At 32.8% G+C, this 17,751-nt stretch overlaps 1 non-coding gene across 1 annotated transcript; it reads left to right on the top strand.

Moving 5' to 3' along the window:
* The first annotated feature begins 15,670 nt into the window (after positions 1–15,670).
* TRNAA-AGC (transfer RNA alanine (anticodon AGC)) lies at positions 15,671–15,743 on the top strand. The gene has a single exon. It is a non-coding gene; the product is annotated as a tRNA-Ala (tRNA).
* The last annotated feature ends 2,008 nt before the right edge of the window (positions 15,744–17,751 follow it).

The raw sequence follows: 17,751 nt of genomic DNA on the forward strand, positions 1-17,751 counted from the left end.
TCAACAGTCATCCTTAACATTAAAGACTATTATTATAAGATAAACGTATTACTATCAGACAACTCTACCTATAAGATCCTAGACAAAGATCCCACCATAAAAAATCACAATGAAACAAACCAACTAATCCGTAATTGCAACATGTGGCCAAAAGAGGTGAAGAGAAGAATAAAATCCTCACATCCTATTATTCCCAGATTATAGGGGACACCTAAAATACATAAAAAGGATACACCTCTCCGTCCAATCGTTGATGGGAGTTCAACCCCCAACTTACCTTTCGGTTAAGCATCTTGTAAACGTATTAAATAACAAAATAGGATCAACAGAATCCTATATCAAAAATAGTCAGCATTTTGTAAATAAACTCTAAGCCATTACGATTGAACCAACAGAAAACAGACATATTGTGTCGCTCTTCACCAGTGTACCAGTAGAAGAGGTAATAAACATCATTCAAGACCTCTTTCCTCTAGACATCACACAGATGTGTAAACACTGGCTTCAGTCTAATTTCTTCAAGGTTAACAACATCATATATATACCAACAATTAGAAGGCCTAGAACTGGAAAGTCCGCTAACACCATCTTGTGCAGACCTTTTCATGGAAAAACTTGAAAAAGAAAGTCTCTCAATAATCTCCCCTAGACCATCTATATGGTGGAGATATGTTGACGATATTTTCATTATATGGCAAGATAGCTTAGAAAACCTAAAATCGTTTGTGAATAAAATCAGCTCCATACATAACAAGATAAAATTCACTCTGGAAGTTGAAAACAACAACCATCTGCATTTTCTAGACATCTTGATAAAAAGACAATCAAATAGTATCAATTTATGTATTTACAGAAAGCCGAGAGACACTGGAAGATACTTCATGTAATTCTAACCATCACAAGACACACAAACGAACCATTATCCATATGTTGAAAAATAGAGCGCGTAAGTTTATAGCAGAAGAGGAGGATACACAGACTGAAATTTCACTAACAGCCAAAACATTATCACAAAATGGATACCCTCCGAACATCATCAAAAATCATCTATTCGGTGACAACCCCAGACAAGAAGAATCAAACTCCCAGCACATTTCTACTGTAGTGATTCCCTTCATCAAGTCAAGTTTTTTATCAAATAGCCAGAATACTAAAAGCCTACAACATCAGAGCCCACAACGACAGACACTGAAAGATACCTTCATTATACTTCTAACCATCACAAGACACACAAACGAAGCATTATCGATATGTTGAATAATAGAGCACGTAAGTTTATATCCGAAGAGGAGGATACACAGACTGAAATCTCACTAATAGCCAAAACATTATCACAAAAATGATACCCTTCGCATATCATCAAAATATATCTATACGTGACACCCCCAGACAAGAAGAAACAAACTCCCAGCACATTTCTACTGTAGTGATTCCCTTCATCAAGTCAATTTTTTATCAAATAGCCAGAATACTAAAAGCTCACAACATCAGAGTGATCTTCAAACCAACCACCAGCATCAAACATTTTTTTAGGATCACCAAAACGCAAGGTGCCATTCTACAAATATCCAGGAGTATATTACATTCCTTGCTCCTGTGGTCTCGCCTACATCGGACAAATTTCACGGAGTTTGGAGATCAGACAGAGAGAGAGAGAGAGAGAGAGAGAGCACGTTGGTGATGTAAACCACAACAGAAGTATTTTTCCGGCTTAGCACATCATTTCTGTACGTCTAAGCACACGATAGGGTGGCAGAATAACTCTATGCCATATTTAGACGACGATTATAGACATCGTTTATTCAAGGAAGCCGCAGTAGTGTTAAACACTTCTGGAAATCTCAACCGAAACCCGGGTACTATTCTTAACAGTTCATGGAAAAAACTTCATCCTCTCTCTAAATTCATCTTAACTACTGCTAGCTAGTAATCACATTATGCGTTTACAACAAACGCGCATGCGTGATAATGATTAAGAACAATAAGTCCACTCAGTCTCTGTCAAGTGAACGTGCAACCTTAGCTACTAGAGTGTTCAACGTTTTTAATGTTAATGTTCCTTTCAATTTGCATTTTATTGCAATACTAGTAAAAATTACGAGTATTTTTTATACTTTTGCGTCAACGCCTTGAGAAAGCTAGACATTTTGCTAGAGAAACTGGTAGGCAAAGAATGTTAAAATATTTGTGTATGGTCAGCATTAAACAACATGTTTTTTATGCGTAACTTTCAAACGACCAAATATGTTTAATTTGTATTGTCATTCCGTTTTTTAGATTGCTGTTCATTGTTTAGGTCTTCCTAATATTGTACTAGTGAGGAGTGCAGCACATTAATAACAGTAGTTGTTTTTTTTTAAGAAAAATTAGAGAAGGTGTAATATATATTCAATTGGGAGGTTAATATTTCAAGGGAACAAATATTAAATTCCTTGATATCGAAACGTAATACCACAGCGAGGGTCAAGTACTTTTCAAGTGACTCACACTGCGAGTCAGTTACGCAATAAAGTTATTGCTTGGTTCTTGGATGCAGTGAAAAATAACAGTTATATTATCATCCGATTTTAACAAATTATTTAATTAATTATTCGAGTAATTAGAAACATTATTCGGCAAGGTCTGTTCAAAATATTCTATACGTGTTTCATGAAACTTAAAAGGGAATACAGAAAAATATAACAATTATTGTACGGTGTTCTCGATGTTTCAAGGATCTTCAGTTCGTATATGCGTTCAAAATTGTTTCTTAGGCAAGTGTAGCTTATTCAGTAATTCAAATAGCTCATAAGATAGTTTTCTACGAAAGGCACGCGCCGTTTTAAAAGAGTTTTATGCAACTTCCGATATTTTTGTGAAATGTGTTTGTTAAGGTCTCTTTTTCTTTTTTGTGGCGTGTTTGCCAAACGCGCGTCTGTTGGTCTGTTGACAGGATCAGCCGAACGATTACTTCAGCATCATCCTGTGAAGGAAGCGAGACTTTTCGCATGGGGCGTGTGGGTAGTGTTGCGTGTTGACTGAAGGCAGTTGAAAAATGCCCACGCAGAAATAAAGCGATCAGGAATTGTTTACGTAACAATAACATGCCATGACTTTTTTTGCTTGTTTTATCTGCATGCATTTCCACATGCGAGAGGTTTCAGAACCTATATTTTATAGGTTCTGGAGCCTCTTAATATTACTCTTATTTTTCAATAAGTTTAAGTCCTAAAGGTATTGAAAAACTGTTTGCAGAGAACAAATATAAATTAAATGAAAGCGGAATGGAAGATGCAAATTTGGTAGGTTAAAGTGTAAAATGCTTAACTATAAATAGGTTAACCTGCAGTTAAACTTAAATTAAACTGCAAGAGGGTGGTCAGCTGTTCTTGTGTTACGGCAGGTTTAGTGGAATGAGGAGAATATGACGAATTATAGTTCAGTGAAATAAAGTCAACTTGCCTATAGAAAATACACAAAGCTGAAGCAATTGATTGTGAAATAAAGAACATTGATTAGTCAAATTATTATCAATCAATTACGTGGTTTTTGCTAATTAACCAACAAAACAATTCAAAGAATTTCTTAAACATACTGGTTAATAAATATAGCAATTTATTAAATTTATTATTACAACGAGTAACACATGTTTGTAATAGACATACCAATCACTGAATTAGAAACATTTATTTATTACCATGTTACGTGATGGATCTTGAGCCCAAATTACAGCATATATGCGGTTTGGCATAGATTCAACAAGGTGGTGGAATTCCATATAGTATACAACAACCAGGCGTTCATCAGACAGTCCTTTAACGGGCTTATTATTTGTTGGACGAGGACTTTGCTCCAGGATCTGCTTTCCTAAAATGCCCCATACATTCTTAGTGGGGTTTCAGATCCAGGCTTTGGTTCTGTCATGCTCACTGAACTACTGCGGAGCAATTTTTGCACGATGGCCGGTAGCATTCCATGAAACAACATAACCTACTGGAAAAGTAGGTCAACTTTGCAGGATGGAACTGATTGGCAACAATGTTCAAATATTCCTTGGAGGACATCCGACTTTCCAGCAATATCAGGGGATCCGTTCTGTATCAACAGCTCATGCCCCACACCATGACAGCACTTCCAGAAATTTGAGTTGTTTACAAGGCAAGCTGGATTCGCTGCTTCGGGACTTCACAAAACTCTATGCATACCTTTAGTATAGGTGTACCATGACTCGTTGGACCAAATGATATTTTCCAGTTTTCTGCTGTCCAGTCACAGTATTCCTGACACCACTGTAGACGAACTTTCCGGTTCTTTGCAGAAATCAATGGTTTCCTTATAAGTATGCAACTATCAATACCGATCGTCTGCAATTCCCTGTGCATAGTTTTTTGAGTATGGGTCGGGAAGAGTCTTCATTAAGCGCTTCGGTCAATTGCTGCTCAAAGGAATGTTTGTCTGTACAAGCCTTCTCAGACGACGGTGATCTCGTTCCTGGAAAACTGTCTCAGAACCACAGTTACATCTCTTAGACAAGTAACATTGGTCATTTTTCCACTGATTAAACATCCAGGATATCTCACCTTTTTAGAAACCAGTACTCTCTGCTGTTTATAAATCGTGGATCCAGCCAGTCTGGAACTCATAATAAGCCCTTTATCGAACTTCGAAAATCATTTGTTTTTCTCACCGTGAACGGCACTATTGACGAATACTCACCAGCAGCATTCTTAAAGAGTAGAACACGTGATCACAAAGTATTTTGCATATACGCTGTGTAAGTAACGTTTACGTACATCTGCATAAAGGTTTCTAATTCAGTGGTCGGTATGTGTAGATTATACATATTCTTTCACGCGGTTAATTAGGCTTCGATTATGGCACTTGAAAGCAATACATGTCACACCGAATTCAAACTGAAATCGGTGTAACATGGGTAAAGGAATTCGAATGCATACCTATTATTTTCGGTCAGGGAGCTTCTTTAGGATTTCGAGGTCCGAATAATGGATTTACCAAAATGAACATCAATTTCTCACATACGAAAACTCTTTGCAAATATCATAATTAAATACCATCATACCTCATGAAAAATGAAAAATGAATGTCACTCAAAATCAATCCCTGATAATTATATTTATAATACATTTATCATTATATTTAATTATAATAAGGTATTAAAACATTAATAACTAAACATACGCATTTCCTTTGGTTGATAAAAATTTCAAAACATTGAAAGACATTCTTTCTCATGTTTGGCTGATGAATGAGAATCTGAAACGATTTTTTTAAATATCAGAAAATTCCACGAAAAACTTCCTATTAAAGTATCTAATGCTACGAAAGATGGTATTAAATAATCCGGAAACTCTCCTCTAAATATCAAACATGGAACTGTGAAAATGTTTCTTGTCACTTTGGGCCTCAGAATAGCAACTTAGAGTCTTACAACGGGCTATTAAATTTACTGCCATCTAAAAGCATCATATATGATATCTATACCACAGTAAGAAATCAGAAGATTGTTGTTTAAAGATTTAAATTTCCATTGGCTGGTCCATTTCAGTAGGTGACTCCATTGTTGAATAAACAATCTTATACAAGCATAGCAAGTTTTCCAATTTCATGACTGGTGTATAAGGTGTGGCCCACTAATCCAGATTTGTTGAATATATCAACAAATCTGGATATTTCTTAATATGAGATAGTGAATGTAATTTTTCGCATCATCTTACGTCTAAATTCTGAAGATCTGCCTATTTGGCAATATGGCTTAACGCTGCATGAGCAATGAATACTAAACAAGTACATCGTTCAGCTGAAGTGAACACACACATGATAAGAGTTCTTTAATAAGGATAGAAAGTCGTTTATATATATATATACACACACAGAGAGAGATATGAATGCATGTATGTATGATCATCACTCATGGCTTCAAATAGTAGCTTGGAAAAAATATTGTTCATAATTTGCGAGAGACCGTACTGTCTAATTGGGAACGATAAGGATTGCACGGTTCCTTAGGATTACTACAAATTCTTCATGCGGTAAGTTATGCTAATTCTATTGTGCTGCTAAAATTATCTAAATAAAATAAAAAAATGGGAGAACTTGGAAAAATGTAAGTAAAATATTAAATACAAAGTATCATAAAAATTCATTAAACCAAAGATAGGTAAGGAGAAAAGGACAGAAAGGAATCTTACATGTGCTTATGAATTTTGCAAAACGCACTTAAAGAAAAGTAAGGAGTTCTAAATAGACAACGATTGGACAACTACTACAGATATTAAAAAAAAAGTATCCTTTTCTTTATAGTAATTCCATTAAAATATGTTCACAATTGCATGTTCTCCTTTTTTTTGCGCATGCGTGTTGAATGACACAATCTTTTCTTTACTGATTTCCTTCTTTCTTAGTAGTCTGTGACGTCAAAAATGTTTCGACACGTCTTTATTCATCTGTTAAATGAATTCTGGGCTTTAATATAAAGTCATCAGCAGCAGTTCCTTAAAGAACAGCTTTTCAAAGGTTCTTCCGATCTCGAAAGAATTCAAGACGATGATGACTATCAAAGTTTTTCTTGCTTGTTTTCTTGTAGTTCTCGTTGCAGGTAACACGAGCAAAAAGCGCAACAACAAAAAGTTTTCAGAAAGTGTCGAATATTTGAAGAGAGCGGTGGAGAAATTAAAAGAGAGCACCGATGATGATATGAAAACGTATCAAGAAAAGTATAAAACGGAACTGGAAGAGTTTCAAGAAAAGAATAAGAAAAATTTGGAAGAGTACCAAGAAAAAACCGAAAAAGAAGTGGAAGAGCTGCAAAAAAACTTTAAAAAACGCATTGAAACCCTAAAAGAACAATTTACTAAACGCTTGGAAGAAATGACAGAAAAATGTAAGGAAAACCAGGAAGAAATAAAAGAAAAGAATGAGAAAGAATTCAAGGAAATTGAAGAAAAGATTAACGATCTGAAAGAGAGACAATAATATAGTTTATTTTTCTTGAAAAAAAAAAATCTACATCTGATCTGCATGCGCCCGTGTCTTGGGAAAATTATGTGAGTGTTTTCTTTATATATTTGACATTTTTCGCATTGTAAAACAACTAAAACTGTTTGTGCCATAGTCTTGAAATTGCGATATTGTAACATGTATGCAGTAAGCTAAAATAAACCCATTTTGATTCTTTGATTGTGTCTTGTTTTACATAAAGGTGTTCGCTATTCTATAACTTGTGATTTTCTGAAGACAGTGTTTTATAATGCGATATGGTTAATGATTGATTGTTTCCATTTCTGTGTGTGTCTCTGATAAACAAAAGAAGAATTAAACTTCTTGACATTTATTATACTTAATGGTTAATGAAATGTCACTATTATTTAATTATTTAATTTGTTAATTAAACGCGGAATGGTTGGATGAGTGGTTAAGCAGCCAATCTCCAACCAATAGGCTTCGGATTCGAATCGCGCCTTGGACATGGATGTTTGTAAGTGTGTTGAAGTGTCAGATTAATTTCATCGCTCGGTGGGACATCATTGCCCTCCTTTATTGGAAGCTTGAAGTTGCTCGAAAAAGTTTCAATATGTGGTCTGCAGAACAGTTTCCGAACTCGATAAAAATAAAGAAAAAATATAAAAAATTATAAAAATTAATTTAAATAAACCTGTGATATTCTGGAAATATGAATTTTCTCATTTTAATCGTCAGAGTGTTTTTTTTTTTAATTTCTGTTATATATAGGACGTCGTCAAATACATCTTTCAAAGAACCCGGCGTAATCTTGGGCTTACTAGAAATAAAATTCATGGCATCCTTAAATTAGAACTCTCTTTGAGGGTCTCTTAAAATAATTTAACAATCATTTTTTTAATTCTAAAAGTCATTATTTATAAGGAATTCATTCAAAAACAGATATCATTCTAATTAATTGACATAATTGTCACTGTTGTTATGGTGATTATTATACAATGACTGCATTATATTTGTGATATATCAGGCTGTTTAAATCATTGCTGATGAGAGCATAATCAGTTATTTTGCCTCTCTAATTATTATTTATGTCGATTTTTTGCAATTCAGAATTAAAATGTTAGTACTGAACAAAACAGTACAATCTATAAATTAGACATAATTATAAAATAAACGTCCTTTTTATCCGAAAATACCCTCCCCAGTGAAAAATGACTGTGGTATTGCATTTAACGCATATCTTGCTTTTCTTCTCAGAAGGTTGCCCACAATAGAATTCAAAAGTTACGGTAGTGATTCTTTACCCAAGTACTGAGGGGTCATCGGCTCCTCTTTTTCGTCGATTAATGAAAGAATTATGGAATGTGAGTAAATGCTGAAAAGCACCAAACACGTTGTTTTTCTTCTTCTACTCCTCAGCGGTATCTGCAGTTCTCATTTATCCCAATTTCAAAACATATTTGGAATTTTTTCCGTTGATTACTTTACGCCTTAGGTCTCGTAGAAATATTAGTGCTATTGCGCTAAAAGAAAGGGAGAGGTTGTAATGTATGAGGGGGGGGGGGGATCTCTCTTTCAAACAGAGACTTGCTGGTCGCATTGTAAAAACGGATTTTAACCAAATTTAGGTTAGAATACTTTCTTATATTGTTTAAGGTGTCCTGAGAATTTCGGCACATCCAAAATAAAAGAGAGATTCAACTGAAAGAGAGGAATAGAAAATAATAATAATAATAATAATAATAATAATAATAATAATAATAATAATAATAATGCACACCAAAGTCATTCCAATAGTTATCGGTGCACTTGGTGCAACTTCAAAGAAACGGGCCAACTATTTACAGCAATTAAAAATCAATGAAGTGACCCCATATGACCTACAAAAAACAGCATTACTTGGAACAGTCCATATTTTACGACGCTACCTGACGGACTATTCTTAGATTCTTGGGTGAAATCTGAATTGTTCTGAATCACCAGTGAAATTTTTATTTATATGATATCTTGTTTTGACTGTGTATCAATTATGTGAATAAAATAACAACAAAAACAACAACAACAACAACAATAATAATAATAATAATAATAATAATAATAATAATAATAATAATAATAACAATAATGAGCCAAACCACCTCTTTCTATTTCCTTCATTCTATGATTTCGATCAGTTATTACTCGACTAGCTAATATGCTTGCTGATTTAGAAATGAAAAAAGAAGCTATCTCTTAATTTCTCTTAAATGTTAGAAAAAAATGAATCAAATGGAAAGAAATAAAATAAAATACAGCAATGCCGAGAAGATGTGAAATTAATAAAAATCAAAAACTATCTTTTTTCCTCTCTGTTTATGAATATTTTAAATACACGACTACCGATTTCTCAAAGCATCCTATAAATTTATTATTTTTATTTTTTATTTTTTGTAAGCTTACTGATTATCTTATAATCTATTCAGCTAACTAAACATGCCAACCTTACGTTTTGTTTATCATTGAATAATTCGTGCTCATATTCTTTAAAGTGAAATGATGAAATGATATTTTATTTACGCGAGCGCGCGCGCGCGTGTATGTGTGTAATGAAAAGCCTTTTATTTGTTTTTAAAGTGTAACTGGGAAGGATGCTTCAGCTGCATTCCCCCATTATCCATTGCCATCCTTTCATTTGGGTGCTATTCTGGTTCGTAATTATTTCTTTAAGAAATTTCTGTCTTGGGCCTACACGCTATCTCTTACCTATGAACTTTCCTTAGAAAATCGTTTCCAAGAAATTGGCTGTGCCTCAGATGTCCTATCCATTTTCCTTTTTCTATTTTCCGTTAATCTGATATGCTATCTTTCTTAATGTTATTTTAAAATTAAGTAATATTTCTATCGTCTTTTATTTTTAGTGATCTTCTCCAACACCTTAATCCAGATGCTTCCATTCTTTTAATTCCTTGTTTTGACAACGTTCATGTTTCACTTGCATAAAAAGCAATACTTCAAACATATACTTTAATCTTTCCGAAGTTAAAAATTTTTGTTGGAAGATAAAAATAATTATCTGATAATGCTTCGTTTTCCTTTGCAATTCTACATTTTATATACATTTCAGTTTTGTCGTCTACTTTTATCACACTCACTAAATTTGAAACTCGAACTATTGTTTTACTTTTCAGTAAGTTCGTAGCCGTATCCGGTGGGTTTCTATTTGTTACGAGGACTTGGGTTTTATGTCGAAACTATATTTTTAAAATAATTTCTCCATATTATGACCTCCGAAACATTTTAAAGTTCTGGTTCGAAATCAGTGATCAATGCAATTCGATCTTTAAATCTTAGAGTAGACCATCTATGGATGAGTTAATTGTTTTCATTCTCTCCAATTCACGTCATCTCTTTCCACACATGAAAACATTTTTTTCAGACCACTCGCTCAAATGCCTCCTCCATATCCACAGAAGCAATATAACGTGTTATTTCCGCTGGGTCAATTCTCTTTTCTCTGGAGGAAATAATTGCTTCCCTTGTCCCAGAGTATTCTACGTTCAATAAAAAAATTAAGGCAGGTCTGAAGTTGCACATCCTTGTTGCCATGATAACCATATCTTCAAGTATAATCTATTTATTCACGTGTCGATTTCATGGAAATATTACTTCGCTGAACACAACAGAAAACCTTTACGCGTTATATGAAGTCATATAATTTAGCGAGGAGAATTTAAACAACAAACCAACTAAATTTTCTTGAAGTCATGATTTAATATTTTCTTTTCCTCCTTCCCAAATGAATTGGACTTTACAATACATAGACAACTACCAACTCCAGCAGGTATCTTCAGAAAGACTAAGAATGCTCGTCGTTGCTTCAGAGGGTGATATTCACAAGTAACCCCTAGTTTAACAGAATCTAGTTCATAACAATGTAATCTCTCTCTCTCTCTCTCTCTCTCTCATTCACTTTTAGAGCAGAATACTTCGCAACAGCAACAACAACAAAATGAAACTGCACGCGGCATATTAACTTCTAGTCGCTATATAATTTTTTAACATACAGCTGGCTTGCTTGGCCCAGTGTTCGATCCCACTGGGTCATGGTGTTTGTGAATGTCTTTAGGTGTGAGATTAATGTTATCGCTTGGTCCGATTTGGTCCAATTAACACCTTCAGTAAGCAACTTTTACATAGTCTGTAAAAATGTGTAAAATTAAGAAAAATAGGAGGGAAAAAACCTTATTCTGCCCATTACAACCTATAATACTGTGAATGTGTTATAGATTTACAAACTTTCGTGAGTCGGAGATACATAAAAAAAAAAAAGTAAAAATCCAAAAATTAGGGCCGTTGTTTCGCTTTCGCACCCGACAATTAAACTTAAATATTTCTCATAATTATACGTATTAATATAAACTGTGGTTTATTTTTTCTTTTTGTTTCTGAGATTAGAATTTCCGTATAAATTTTGATCCCTTAGATTTCTTAAACGAATATTTCCTATCAACTTTTATACGAAAACTACAGTTAAAGGAAAATATGTATAAAATCTGCGATTTTAAAACATATAGTTTAAACAAGCGGACAAACCTAAAATCCGTCCAAAGAGTGCTACAGTAAGTACTTTACTAAAATTCAGTTTGTTTTAGTAAAACTTCACCAGTCATATTGATAAAATAAGTTTTCGGCACATTAGGCATAATTAACGCATTTTCAATGTATTTTTGCTAATTATTACAGCTTTTGACGAATAAAGAACACAAAAATCAAGTCCTTTGCTTTCGCTGTAATTGTTGTAAAGAAATACAGGGAGTGGAAACTTCAGTAGTGGTCCTAAACTATCCGCTGGAAGGTTTTATTTTGATGAAATCCGCGGATTCTAAATCCTTGTTTACTCATGTGAGTTATCCAGTCCGATGATTTCAATTTCTGTACAGAAAAATACGGGAGAAACTTTTGTTGTCGTCTAGTCAATATAGTATCAGATGTTCGTTGTGTAAATATGTCTCAAGAGAGAGAGAGAGAGAGAGAGAGAGAGAGAGAGAGGCGGGGGAGAGGGAGTCGTCAAATACATCTTTCAAAAACCGGATGTTGAATAACACAATGAATAATCACTCGATGTGATAATTCTTGAAATAAATATACTCTCCTGATATCCTTGGTGGTTTTGTGAACAAGTTGAATGAAATTAAAATAAAATAAGGTTCTGTTTTCAGAAAGGATCCAGCCGACAAAGGTCAATGGTGAGGAAAAGATATCAGAATTCATAGAAACCAATAATTTTCAGGGATTGATATGAATATGATTATTCTCATCATCCAAGCTTTTTCATTTTGCAAATTTCCATGTGGAAAATTACTAATTAAAAAAATAAAGATTTATTGTTAAAATTATACTGATGAAGCAAGATATTAACCTAAATAATGAAATCTTTGAGAGTAATGATTTGGACAAGGTATTCCTTAATTAATTACACCTCAGCGGTCTCAAACTTAAATTACCCTTCGAGCCGCATTCAGCTCCTTAAATGTTTATGAATAGCACCAGGCGTTCAACTGCAATTTTTTTGTACATTCCACATCGAAGAATTAGGTATTTAGTAAGTGAAGTGAAATTTACGAACAGAATATGATAATAAAACTATCTTTAAATTATTTTACTTTCACAAATGAATTAATATTGTTGTTAATTCATAAACTTCGTTAACTATTTTAATTAGAAGCGTTTTTCAAAGAGATCATTTAAAATTTTCCTATCATCGCAATGAAATCAAGTACTGGAATTAAAGCTGTGAAAACGAATTCTTTTCAACACAAAGAGTTAAGAATGCGTGGCACACTTTGGACAATCGGAAAAATCGAATATATTCATAATTTTCTTTTATATGATTTTATGTAAACCGATAACAAAGAAATATAACAGTTTGTGTTTACTAAATTTATTCGAAATTCAACTGACAGTTAGTCACACTTGGCTTAGTGCATTGTAAATCATAGAACGAACGCAGTAAAATACAGGATTACGACGTCTGTCATCCCAAATTCACAGCTGAACCACTTTATTGATTGTGAACACACTGTAGCATAAACAAGCAAAAAGAATATTTGAAAAAATCTATGAGTTTCAAGGAAGTGTTTCGCTTCTGTATAACAAAAATATCAAACATTGATATTTTAATGTTTCATCACCATATGTTAAATCATCATATGATAATTTATATCGTAGGTATTTCAAAGTATTTATTCACGTATTCTAATATTTTATTATCCGTTACTATTTTACTTCTGTAATAATAGTTCTAATCTGATTACTATTTTTTGATTGAATAGTTTATAAGAATTGGTTGGAACATTTAAGTCATCTAATGGTTTACTTAGTTTTTGTCCGTTAAGTTTGTCAAAACAGTTTCATAATTAAGAAGGGGACGTGCCTTTCTCTTTATATTCTCTCTCCTTATCAAATACAATAGTAAAAATCGAGTCTGCAAGATTGCCCATTTAGGAATCCATTTTGTTCTTCTATTGGTTCATGTCTACAATATTGTTTAGAATATATTGACTTTTAGTGGGTTCCTAATTTTCCTTTGATTCATTGCGTTTTTAGTTCTGACATTCCCGTGTTTTCTTTAAGGTCATTCTTCGTTCTTTATCATTATCATTAGTCAAGAGACCCTGAAAATAGGTTATTCCTTTTTCTAAGGCTATTTCTATTTTTACATTACATACAATTTTTTATATTATTCATTTTATTTTTATTTTTACATTATTAACATATAATAAAATAACACAACTGTTCTAGAAATAAGTCATGTTGAGTAAAATTAATATTTTCCCCATTCACTGAAGGTGTTTTTCAGAAATTACACCTAATAACAGTTATAAACATTTCTATGCTCTGTGGAATCTGTACAGGTTTTTTCGAATCCCAAGGAACACAGTTTAACAAACACTGTCTAGATTAGTAGGCAGTCTTGTTCAGTCGGCACTCCGTCAAGAACGAATGCAGACTTTGATGCATGCCGCTTTGTGCAATGTTAAAACACCTTCGTTAATTTAACATTAACATAACGGGAGTGGAACATAAATACTGTTTACTGTGCTTTGTCTTTAGTTCAAATGACATCAGCGCGTTAATGCTTTCAGCTAAAACAAAACAGGAAAAGAATACACAAATTAAGGAAATAACAAATATTTTCGTATCCCGGTCAAAAAGAGTAGTTTATTAATAACTGAAGTAGTGAAATGATTGCTCCATTAATAAATAAAATAACTGAAAAAGGAGTTAGATTATAAACAATAGTCATACCACATTCATAATACTCTCATCTAGGATAATAATGTACTACAGTTTCCCTGAGCAGTGTATCTGCAGCTTGCTACTTCCTTATGGATAAAGGATAGTAAACAATTGTTTGTGGTTTCTGTTAAGGATTGGCTAAAACCAAGTGAATCATACTGAAAGATATTCCTCTATAAGATGTTGCCTTAATACAAAGTTAGTATAACTTTGTATTAAGGCAATAGAAGAAAATGCAAAGTTAGTATAACTTTGTATTTTCTTCATCTGCAGATGAAGAAAGTAAAGACCTTTGTTTAATATTATTTCTTATTCAGAGTTTGTGCTAAGAAATTTCCTTAGTATGTCGTGTAATTTCATCGGGGGCGTAGCTCAAATGGTAGAGCGCTCGCTTTGCATGTGAGAGGTACCAGGATTGATACTCGGCGCTTCCAGCACTTCTTTCGGTTCGTTTTAGTTTAATCACACAATCTACTTTTACAAATACTATGTATTTTAAATAGTACATTGCCAGAACTCGGGATTTTTTTTTATTACTATTTAATGAATCCTCATATTACAGGCGGATAGAAATGTATAAGGCTGACCTTCAAAATTAATGATAATGCAAATCATAAGCTTTGTATATGATTTATTATTTTTATTATTATTTTATTATAAATAAAAATATTAATATATTAAAAATATGTGTTAATTTTTTTCTCTTATGCCAGGAAAAATTTGGCAAATTTCAGTTTATTGTAAAACGGAAATTTAGGCGTTAACTAACTTAACATTACATATGTCTGGTCTTTGCATAGGTCCTAAATGAATCTTTTCGAAATAATAATTAGTCCCTTTCAAATGCAATCAAATATATCCAGAAATATGCATATATCGTCGTTTGAAATAGGCATGCAGAATCAGTAGTTTCTATGCGAGGGGGGGGAGAACTTAAATAATATATATGCTATTCATAATGTTGGTGTGTAGTTCAAATTTCTTTCACTACGAAGGCTTTAATTTTATAAAGAGAAGTAATAAACAATAATTTATTGCCCGATCGAAAAAGACGAGGTTATTAATAATATAATTAAAAATAAATGTTTTCCTAATAAATTAAATAATTAAAGAAGAATAAAATTATAAGAAACAATGATACCCCTTATGCAGAAGTAAATTATAAGGACTTTTTTTTGAAGAAATAACTTATGGTGAAGCTTCGTGATAGTTTTTGTTTTGTTATTTCTTTATCTTCAGTCAAAATAATTTTCATTAATTATGATTTTCGTTAAGGTCAAGTAGCATTATTGAGGAATACTCCTGTGTAAGTTCTTGCGTTGTTACAAGTTTGCATCTCATCTAAATGACGGATTAAGGAAATATTTTTATTGCGCATTATTCATTATTATATGTTTCTGTTAAGATATTATGTTCCGGAGGTATGTTTGTCATCGGGGGCGTAGCTCAAACGGTAGAGCACTCGCTTAGCATGCGAGAGGTACCAGGATCGATACCTGGCGCCTCCAATCCTTCCTTTTAAATAAAAATAGATATGTGTGTGTGTGTGGTATGAAAAGAAAATTAATTTCCTTTTGCTACAAAAGTTTCACGATTGTAAGTACCTCTACATATTGTATATCCTATATTTCTGAACGAAAAGAAAATTAAATGGTGATGGTGAACATTTCTCTATCTCTAAATTCTACTCCTCACCCATTCGCTGTTTCTCTCTTCCTGAGAAATATTTCATACTTTAAATTCATTCTGTTTAACATTTCAAGCAAATCGATTGCTTAACAAACTGTCAAAAAACCTTTAATAAATATATTTTTATTTATTATAATTAAAGAAAGTATCGTTAACTTTAAATTTTTCTGTTATAATTAATATAAATGGATCGTGCTTATTCTAATGTTTTAAGATATTAAAAAGATTAAATATTATTACAAATTTCTCATTAGATAGACAATATTAAAATCATTACAGAAATTATTGACGAGTTCAAAATATACTTGTTTTGTGAGAATCCTACCTAATGAAGGTAGTAAATCTATAATGTAACAGCCTTGTGAGCAGTCCTCATATCCGCATGATTAGACAGTCTAGACATGCCACATCGATTTTTTTGTAGGCCATTTGTGGTGAACGTACACCCGAGAAAAATGATCTACCACCTAACGACGTAGATAAATATCTATTAGGATATAATTGTTTAAAAATATCTAAATAAAACCACTGTATATTTATATATTATTATTATTACTTTTTTACACACTGTTCGGAACTTCGAAAAAAGCAAGTAAGATTTTTCGTTCAGGAAACTCGGGTTTTTAATTCCACAATAAGCACACCCTCACACAATTAACATCTCCACAGCAAGGTGGAGTGAATATAAATGCTGTTTACTCTGTGCTGTGTGTTTAATTGAAACTACGTCGACATTATTGTTTTGAATTTATTAAAAAAATATAAAAAAGGGGAGAAATAAGAAATATTTAGTACGCCTGCTGTCTACTTTTTTAACAATAAAATTATTGAAAGCAGTATTGTGTTAAAACAGAGACGTGTATATGAATAATTACACATTATAAGAAATCATCAGAATACGCGTTTCGAAGAAATAAACTGAAGTGTATCCACTATAAGAACTTATTGCTAAAATTTTTAAGTAATAAGTGCTTATAGTAGATACTAGTTGTATCTATAGTAGTAGATACAATAGATAGTAGATACTAGTAGTATTATAGTTGCAGAAGATTTTCTTCTTTGATTTGCAGCTTGCTTCTTTTTTTTTTACTAAATTCAATTACACTAACCAGTTGTTTGGTTTTTAGGTATCGATGGACCAATTAAACCATGCTGAAGGATATTTCTCTATTAGATGTTGATTTAAGCTTACAGGATGGAGAAAACAATGATCTATATTCAGTCATAGTTTTTGATGAGAAAATTTCGTTTCGGAAAGTGACAAATGTGTGAAGGTGGGTAATTTAATGTAGAGCGCTCGCTCAGTATGCGAGAGGTACTGGGATCGATACCCGCTGCCTCCATGTTTCTATTTTTGCTTTCTTGCCATCGTAATTAAAATATCTATAATCAAACTAAATGTATACGGCTGTCCTTATCGAGTAAATATCAAGCTGAATCCTTGAGTTTGTATTAATGTCATGCAATGTCTCCTTCTTAACTTTTTCTGATGACATTTAGTAAAGAGAAATGACAGTCGGACCAAAAAAGTACTGTGCATTTTAAAGTTTATTTTATACACTGTAGTAATTTATACAATGATTCTGAAACTGTCTCACATTTTCACGAAAAGAATACGTTCTAATATATGCGATTATGTTTCGCGAAGTAGGCTATTATATGCAGGAAAAAGTGTAGCATAAAAAAGAAAAAAAGAAAAACGTTACTGGAATTGATGCCAACCGGCACCTATTCCAGAATTTCTTACCATGTAAGCAAGTGTTTCGGCAGTGATTTTCTTACTCTTTCTAATGCATTTCGATCCTTAAGCACCCTAAAAAAATTTTT

The sequence above is a fragment of the Typopeltis vanoorti genome, chromosome 3 (assembly GCF_054136105.1).
Source record: "Typopeltis vanoorti isolate ZY-2024b chromosome 3, IOZ_Tvanoo_1.0, whole genome shotgun sequence".
NCBI classification, from domain to species: Eukaryota; Metazoa; Arthropoda; class Arachnida; order Uropygi; family Thelyphonidae; genus Typopeltis; species Typopeltis vanoorti.